Source organism: Balaenoptera borealis (assembly GCF_965194805.1).
Source record: "Balaenoptera borealis genome assembly, chromosome: 19".
In the NCBI taxonomy this organism is placed as follows: domain Eukaryota; kingdom Metazoa; phylum Chordata; class Mammalia; order Artiodactyla; family Balaenopteridae; genus Balaenoptera; species Balaenoptera borealis.
This window is the reverse complement of record NC_138878.1, coordinates 68,118,689-68,127,841: the sequence shown is the minus strand read 5'-3', so window position 1 is coordinate 68,127,841 and position 9,153 is coordinate 68,118,689. Positions and strand designations below refer to the sequence as shown.

The 9,153-nt window shown below is 45.5% G+C and overlaps 1 pseudogene across 1 annotated transcript; it reads right to left on the bottom strand.

Moving 5' to 3' along the window:
- Positions 1–987: 987 nt before the first annotated feature.
- On the bottom strand, positions 988–5,368 carry LOC309617299 (ferritin light chain pseudogene; annotated as a pseudogene). The gene has a single exon. The product of its transcript is annotated as a ferritin light chain pseudogene (transcript).
- Between the last annotated feature and the right edge of the window lie 3,785 nt (positions 5,369–9,153).

Below are 9,153 nucleotides of genomic sequence, written 5' to 3'. Positions count from 1 at the left end.
GCGCGGAAATGTCTGTTTTCTTGGCCGAGCACAGCCACCGGGGAGAGCAGCGCCTGCTGGGTAATGTAGTTCACACACCTCCAAACCTTGAGGAAGTGGACACGTAATAGGGGAGGGGCGGGCACGCCGCTGTTTGCACGCGCCGTTACCGGGCAACCGTTACCGCCTGAACGCTAGGGGTGACTGTTAGCGCCAAACCTGAGCGGGGCAGTTAGAGGTCCCGCTGGACTAACGGTATGACTGGTGGTGGTCCTCCAGCGGAGACTGTGGTAAGAGGCGGATCCCGGACTCCCCCGCCCCCAGGCCCTCTGGCCTTAGGCGGGCGGGTGAGCTGGGGGACCCTGGCGGGGAAGGCTGGGGGCTGTGTCCTGCAGAGCTCCAGAGCCCTTGCCACCGCCGCCCACTGGCGGGGCCCAGGCCTTGACGCAACGGCAAACGTCTCCCCTCATCCCCACCTCCGTGACCTAGTGGTGGCGGCAGTCTGCATGGATCGCGGTTTGCAGAACCCTGCAGACATGCACACACACGTCCCACCACCCCGTTTGGGCAGCCTGAGGAGCCCGAGGGCCAGTTGGGTCCTTGGTGCTTTGCTCCCCCAGTGATGACGACGGGGCAGGGTCTGTGGACCTGGCCCTGAGGGCACCGCCAGCTAAGATCTGCCTCTTCCCCAGACAGGGTAACTGGCCGGAGCAGGGACCCCCTTCTCTTAGCCAGGACCTGGACCTCAGAGGGTCAAAGTTGTGCCTTGGGACCTTGCCCTTTCTTGTCAGAACAGAGGATAAGAAATACAGGCCAATCTTGTTTGGTGGAGCTTTACAGGAACACCGTTACCTGACCTCAAGAACAAAGGATCTGATACCAAGAAGTTTGCAACAACTAACCACGCCCCTCCCTCACCTTTCCTATAAAAGGTCTTTGCTGACAGCTTTCAGAGAGTTCGGGGTTTTTGTTTTTGTTTTTGTTTTTTAATCTCTCTTTTTAAAAAAAAAAATTATTTATTTATTTATTTATTTTTGGCTGTGTTGGGTCTTCGTTCGGGGTTTTTTAGGCATGAGCCACCCGTCTCCTTGCATCGCCCTGCAATAAGCCTTTTTCTGCTCCAAACTCCGATGTTTTGGTATTGTTTGGCCTCACTCAGTGTCAGGCACAAGGACTTGATTCAGTAACAGACAGAGCTGCAGAGATGGAGGTGGAGGGAAATCAGGGTCAAGAACTCTGCCAGACTCTCATCTAGAGACGATCCTTATTGTAGATTGGCCTGTATTTTAATGTTCCTGCACAGCTGGTGCTCCAGTCTTTCCTTCCCTTAAGGATTTAAAGAGGATCTTGAGGGCCACAATAAAGCAGTTTCCTTGGAATGAACCAGTTATACATCACCAATTTCCTTTGACAATGGGACGCCCAATGTAAAAAACAATGGTGGTGAAGCGAAGACTCTGAGTTCTGGATGTAGGTGATGAGATAGTCGAGGATCCCAAGTGTTCACCTTCCTTCTTCACCCCAAACTCATCTGTGCCCTTTGCCTTCTTAAGGGCTCAGCATTGTTGTCCAAGCAGGACAATAAGCCTCAAACCCATAAGCCAACACTCCTCTCCCACCAGATTTCTCCCCTTCATCCCTTATTACTCTTTTTGTTCCACTACCCTACCATTTCGAGATACAAAGCTAACTCCCTGCAGGTGGGAAGGATGCTGGACCATTGTTGACACCAGGCAGCTGTTGATAAAAGAGATGCCAACACTTTATTATGTGTTCTCCTACCACCTACTTGACCACTGACTCCTTCTTTCGTGTCAATCTTCATTTCCCTCATTTTTCTCCTGTAAGTTTCATCTGTGGACTGAGCAGTGACCAACTTCATCACAGCTTTGAAATGACTCATGAGGACAAAAGATGATGAAGACTTCACTCCTTCCTGCAACTTTCTGGAAGGGGGTGTTCAGTACTAGCTGATTCCATTGTATATATTCTTGCCTCCTTTGTCATAGATTAATTGACCATAAGTGCATGGGCCACCATCTTTTTCTTAATCACCGGTAAGCAGGGACTCAGGGGTTCGGTCACTGGGAAGGGCTCTATATAGGTCTGTTCAGTTTCAAGACCAGTCTCCTCAAGGAGGCATTCAGATTACCCCTGGGTCGCCAATGATGAGGTGAAAATTGTCCACTCAGGCAAAGCCTCCTGTGGCCAATACCTTGGTGAGTGGATCCTCACAAAGAGATGGTGTGTCAAACTGACAGTCCCAGCTCACCCATATTGATAGCACATTATCTCCAAGACCAGATATTCATTTTGGGAGGGGGAGAGTTTCTAATGCCAGCTGTGTCACCTCAGGTCAGCTTGGCAGGAGATCCCCAAAATATCTGCCTCTTCTTATCAGCATGCATGGATCAATCGTGGCTCAGTTACAGCAATGACTGAAAGTGAAGCCTCAAAAAAAAAAAAAAAGTGAAGGCTCCTAAGACATGGAGTCAGCCTCCAGACAAGGCTTTATTTCATGCTTGATGGAACTGACACCCATACCTCAAAAGGCTCCTTCCAATTGTATACTTTATACACACATCACATCAGAAATCACACACATCACAAAAGGAGTCAATATTGGAGTTAAGAACATAGGATGATAGAAACCCAAGTTACATTAGTTATTTAGATCAGGCCACAATGTGGCATGTAAATGGGAGGGAGGAGAATCAGGAGAGATAGTCCCACCGACAAGTGTGAGATGAGGTGCAGAGAAACTCCCCTATTAAGCCAAGCACAGAAGATATGTATCATTTTCTTGAAATCACATCTTGGAAGAGTAGATTCTGGATTATTCACCCTATCAATTACTGATGAGTTGTGGAAATGAGCTGACCACCATACCATGAACCTCTGTGGATAAATCTAACAAACATGTTACAGAATCTAGTCAGAAAAATGCATACACTATGATACAATCTATGGAAAATTCAGAATTTGGCAATAAAAGACAGTCTATCATTTAGGGAAATATATATAAGCAGTAAAACTATAAAGACATCAAAAGAATGATTATCAAAATGTCAGGTGTGGGGACTTCCTTGGCGGTCCAGTGGTGAAGACTCCATGCTTCCACTGCAGGGGTCGCAGGTTAGATCCTGGTTGGGGAACTAAGATCCCACATGCCATGCGGTGTGGCCAAAAAATTAAAAAAGAGAAAATGTCAGGTGAGCTCTAGGGGCCCAGAGGAACATGTAAAGGTAACAAGGGACAGGGGATGCCTAAAAAAAATTATATACACGAGGTGAGTTTTATAGGTGTGGTCTTTGTAAAAGAAAAAAACAATTTGTACATCTCATATGAACATCCCACTGAATGTATGACAGTTTTTAAAATAAAAAAAGCTAGGTAGACAGTTTGTTTATTTTTATTTTTTTGCATTTAAAAAAAATTATTTTTTATATTTATTTTTGGCTGCGTTTGGGTCTTCGTTGCTGTGCGCGGGCTTTCTCTAGTTGCGGCGAGTGAGGGTTACTCTTCTTTGCGGTGCGCGGGCTTCTCATTGCGGTGGCTTCCTTTGTTGTGGAGCACGGGTTCTAGGCACGAGGGCTTCAGTAGTTGTGGCACGCGGGCTCAGTAGTTGTGGTTCGCAGGCTCCAGAACGCAGGCTCAGTAGTTGTGGCACACGGGCTTAGTTGCTCCACAGCATGTGGGATCTTCTTGGACCAGGGCTCGAACTGTGTCCCCTGCATTGGCAGGCGTATTCTTAACCACTGCACCACCAGGGAAGTCCCTATTTTTTGCATTTTTAAAGTTTACTTTATCTGTTTATACACAACCTTGTTCCAGGAATTGTTTAAGGTGGCTTAAAAGAATCCACAAAATACACCAAGGAATTAGTAACAGAAGAACCAGTAATAAAACATGTACAAAATGTTTATACGATTCTACTCGTTTACTCTGGGTGGACCACGAATTTGGCTCTAAGCTTTTTAGCAGGCAGTCAGAAGAGGAAACTTAATTAGTTACATCATTTACAGTGTCCATAAAACAAAAACACCCAATTTCCCAAGCGAAGCACTGTTGTTCCTAATATTAGGACCAGAAAGAAATTTCTCAAGAAGCTTCATAAAGAGGTCAGTGTATGATGTAATAATCAGTGTTCTCAGTAGCAACCTAATGGGAGACTCAGAGATGAACTTCTCAGGGCTTTCTTCAATATATGCAGATGGCATCACACCAACTTGAAAATCAGGAAAAGCAATTTTATCATGAGTTTGGGGGTTGAGGGACGAACACAATATGATCCGGTCAAGGTACTCAGCTCTCTGCTCAGCAAAACCACAGTTACATTTTAGAAAACCAGAGTTGAATCCAGTACCCAGAATGACTCCAGAGAAGTCATGAAAACCCTAAAATTCTGTGCAACATTTTTTTTTCTTTTTGGCTGCACCGCTGCTTGTGGGATCTTAGCTCTCGGACCAGGGATTGAACCTGGGCCCAGGGCAGTGAAAGCGCAGACTCCTAACCACTGGACCACCAGGTAATCCCCTATACAACATCTTCAGAATAGGTGTATTTATTCTTCTTGACAGAAAACATAGTTTATCAGATACTCAATGTACCCAGTTGGTACCCAAAAGTTAGGACCCATTTCTTTAGACAATCTTGAGAATTAAACAGACTACAAATCATTCATACTATTCAGATACTTTTTTGTTTTTTTAATCACCGCCTAGCTTTTTTCCCCTCTGCAAAAGAACATTCTTTGTTTCTATTTGGCACCACGGCTCAGGTGAAGGTTTCAGGGTGGTTAAAAAGTTGCCTCCTGGCTGAAGGAAGAGGCTCGGGCAGAGATCTTGAGGAGGGCGGAGACAGAGGGGTCCCGCAGAGGCCTCTGGGCTCGGGAGGCTCCTAGTCGCGCTCGCAGGAGAGCCTTTGGAAGACACTCACCCAGCCCAGTCCGGGGGCCAGCCAGCCTGCGCAGGTTGGTCAGACGGTCGCCCATCTTCTTGAGGAGCTTCGTCTCCTCCTCCAGGAAGCGGCTCTCCAGGAACTCACAGAGCTGGGCGTCTGCGGCTCGCAGAACCCAAGGCATGCAGATCCAAGAGGGCCTGGTTCAGGCTCTTCTCCAGGGCTATGGTGGCCTCCATGGGTCGACGCTGGTGCTCCGCTCGTTCGGGGACAGCTTCTGCCCATCCTGGACCAGGGTGCAGCTGCCCCACTGCTTCCACATTTTCAAGAGAAGCTGGGCGCCTTCACGCTTCTACTCAGCCAACTCCCAGAAGAAGCAGCCCACACCCTCCAGAGCCACCTCGTCAGCTTCAGAGTAGAAGCTCAGGGAGAGGTAAGTGGACGAGGCCTGCAGGTGCAGGTTGATCAGGCGGCTGACAGCGGCCTCCATCTCGGCAGAAGAATTCTTCTAGATCTGGGTGCTCACGGTTAGTCAGCGGTGAGGAGGACTCTCTCCACAAAGTGTGGTGTGAGGCTGAAAGAGTTTAATTTTGTCACAGGAATTGATAAATGGATGATCTCAGCAGACTAAAACAGCTTCAAATGGGTGTGGAATTTGAAATAACTTGATTAATGAGGAAAGAACAGACTATTTAATCATTTAGTTTAGGTAAAATGATTATCTACTGTCTGAAAATGTACCTCGGATTTGTTTTAATCAGGTATGGTAACACAGACAGACACAAATAATTTTCATGAAGGAAGATTACACACAGATCCCTAGAAACAGGAGGCAGGGCATGCCATGCAGGGCCACATGGGGAAGCACCAAGGTGGATCATGGGGCAGAAGGGGGAGGGGGAAAGCATGTCCCAGAGCCTTTATTGGAGTTGTCATGGAAAGGGCTGGGTGAGGCTGAGTAGGTACACCGAGTAAGGCTAGGATTGGATACTTTGAATACTTTCGCCAGACTCTGGGCTATAAGAGTAATCAGTAGGACTCCACAGCTGTTACTCCTTCTGGATGAAATCCACAACTCCATTCCTGAAAGCTGTCAATATTTTGTTTACTCCATAAAGAAGAAAGAGGCCTCCACTCACCTGCAGGAGAGGACTAGAGCAGAGAGCATGGGCTATGTGTCTGAGTCTACCTCAGGTTTGCTGTGTGGGACTTCAGGAAGCTGCTATGCCTCTCCTGGATTTTGTCACCACATATATTTACAATGAGGCTGACCACAGACAGGGCAAGGTTGTGCATGATCAATGCTAACTGATAATGGGAAGTGTGTTACTAACCCCAAAGCTAAATTTTGGAGGCTAGGTAACAGGGAAGACTGAGACCTTTGCCCCTTCGGCCACGGATGTGCTTTTTTTTTTTTTTTTTTTTTTTGCTTTTTAAAAAAAATTTTTTGGACGCACCACGCAGCATGTGGGATCTTAGGTCCCCAACCTGGGGTGGAACCCACGCCCCCTGCACTGGAAGTGCAGAGTCTTAACAACTAGACTACCAGGGAAGTCCCACACCGGTGTACTTTTGGTCCACTCAAATTTGCCAAATATAACCTGATTTGTTTTGAAATCACCATCTGTCTGATGTGTGGAGCATGAGCTGAGGTAGAGCAAGAACTAATGCTGATACGGGGTGGAGGCTGTTTTGTAGTCCAGAAATGTACTGTTGGTAGACCGGCCCACGGGGGTGGAGTTGGAGGTGTTGGTAAGCAGATGTGACAGGACATGTGGATGGTTGTGATGACAGAGCAAGGCTCAGGCAATGAGAGTTACCCCCCTCAAACACTCTGTATCTGTGGGCTGGCAGGGCTTTTCCTGTTCTGGTTTCTTGGTCAGTGCCCAGGAAAAACATGTTTAGGGAATAAATAAAGCTGAAGACTAATATTTCTGGGACAAAGAAAAGGCAAGACTTATCCCTGTCATGTCAGTTACCTGGGCAGTTGAATTTTCCATGACCTCATTTCTCCAGCATAGAAGGGGCCAGATAGATGACATTGGATTGGAGGCTGTGTTGGGCAGTGGTTAAAGTTGTGGCTCTGTGGACTCCATTCCCAGATGTGCTACTTAACAGCCATAGCTGAGAGTAAGTCATTGACCCTTTGCTGCCTCAGTTTCCTCATATTAACCTAGGTGACAAATCCACCTCATAGGACTAGTTCCATTTCTTTTACTATTGTTTTTACCATTCTATTGATCATTTATATTCCAAATTTTTCCTCTTCTAGTTTGAAAAGTATATTCTCGTTATATTTATTATATTTAAGCTAAAAATTGCAAAAGCTTATTTAATACATTAGAGTATAGGGTTAGAAATACATTTATTCCTGCTTGGAAATATAAGGGATTTAGAACATTAAGCAACTAGCCTCCTCTCAATGTATATGTTCTGAGGTTATGCATGGAATTCCATCACTTTAACTCTATAAGGAGACATATTCATGTTTTACACAGATAACGAGCAGTTATTTTAATCAAAAGATGCACACTTCTCTCAATCTTCATTCCAACTCTCATTGCAGACTTTTCGTCTGGATCAGCCTTCTTTGTACTTGAATATTATTTTCAGTTTAGAAAATTCTGTTTAGAATTTTATTTTCTGTAGGTTTGTTTTCCATTACAGTCGTCATTTTTATCCTCAAATAGTCTTACATCACACTTTCTTAAAAGGCATTTTTCCTGTGTATAGAAATTTAGTATGGTAGTTATTTCTTCTGCACAGAAACAATTCTTATTGTCCTTCTAATTGACAAATGACATTTTGTAAATTACCTTTGTCGATGGGAAATAATCAATAAACAATCTACAATGGGAATAGAAAAGAGGTTTTTTTGATCCAAACTGAGGACTATAGCCCAGGAGACAGCTTCTCAGATTACTCTGAGGAACTGCTCTAGAGAAGCATGGTTTTGAGCACAGTTTTATATCTTGTTATAACAAGGAACATCAAACAAGTCAGGGATACACTCCTTCAACGTTTCAAAAAAACAAAAACAGATCAGCACATACACAACTCTGTATGGCTTTGCCACCTGGGAAGAAAGTCTTATGATCAAAGGAGTACTAGCATTGGCATCCCTGGAAGGGAGGCCTTTAATCTTTATCTTTAAAATGGACATTCCTTACTTCTGGTCAATGTGCCTTTTTCTTTAATAATTAAAGCAGATGTACAGTGCATATTTGGCCACAAACAGGCTGTTTTGGTTAGCCTGAAGTTGAAGTTAAATTATATATAAGCCAGAATGACTTCCCCATACCTTAAGAAGTGAACATTTCTTCCGTCACTTTTCTTTTCAGATCTTTGTAAGATACCTAAAAGGAATTGAATACGTCTGTGTATACAGAGTGAGAAATATTTCTGTAATAGGGGTGGGGCAGGCGCTAGCTATAGCAGACCCCCTCAGCCATTGGTCAGCACCGCAGTGGGCCCCTCCCCCTCTTTTATAAGAGGAGCCGGAATCCGGACTGAGGGAAGATGGATTTTTTGAGACACCAGTCTGCCTTATTCTGGGTCTGCTCGCTTTCCGATTAAAGTTATTCCTTGCTCCAACAGCTCGTCTCCCAATTTATTGGCCTGTCATGAGGCGAGCAGAACGAGCGTGGGCTCGGTGGCATTTCTTGTAAAAAGTATTACTCACTGGGTTAGACACAATCTCTGATTATAAAGGCAGGAGAAATATTTTCTGAGGTAACCAGAGACACCAGCATTGTCCACCTGTTCATCAGTGTCCCACATCCCTATTGCACTTACACGACGTGGTGCCCGTGTCCGGAGTCTCTGCTCTTGTTCCTGATTCTAAATGCTGAGGCCCACACAACTAACCCAAGCGCTTCGCACTACGTTGTGTATATTTGATAACAAATACTAATTATTAGCTTCCAGCTATGGAGGTCTGAGCGACATTAGTATATGGTGTGTGCATTTGATTTTTCTGGTGAGCATTCTCTATGTAAAGAAGCCCCAAATAATATGTTTCTGAACATTTTTGTGATGTGTTACAGACTACACTCACCGGAAATATGGGTGCGTCTCCTTTAAGAGGAAGCAACGCCCCGCCTAATCCTCAAACTAAAAGATGCAATTTCTAGGCGCCGCTAGCTAGATGGCTCCGCCTTTGACCTGGAGGTGGCGCGAGGGTCCCACTCCATCGTTGGTGCTGTGGGAACTACATTACCTAGGAGCCTTGGCGGCTCTGGGCCAATGAAGGCCCAGTAAAGGGGCGTTTCCGTT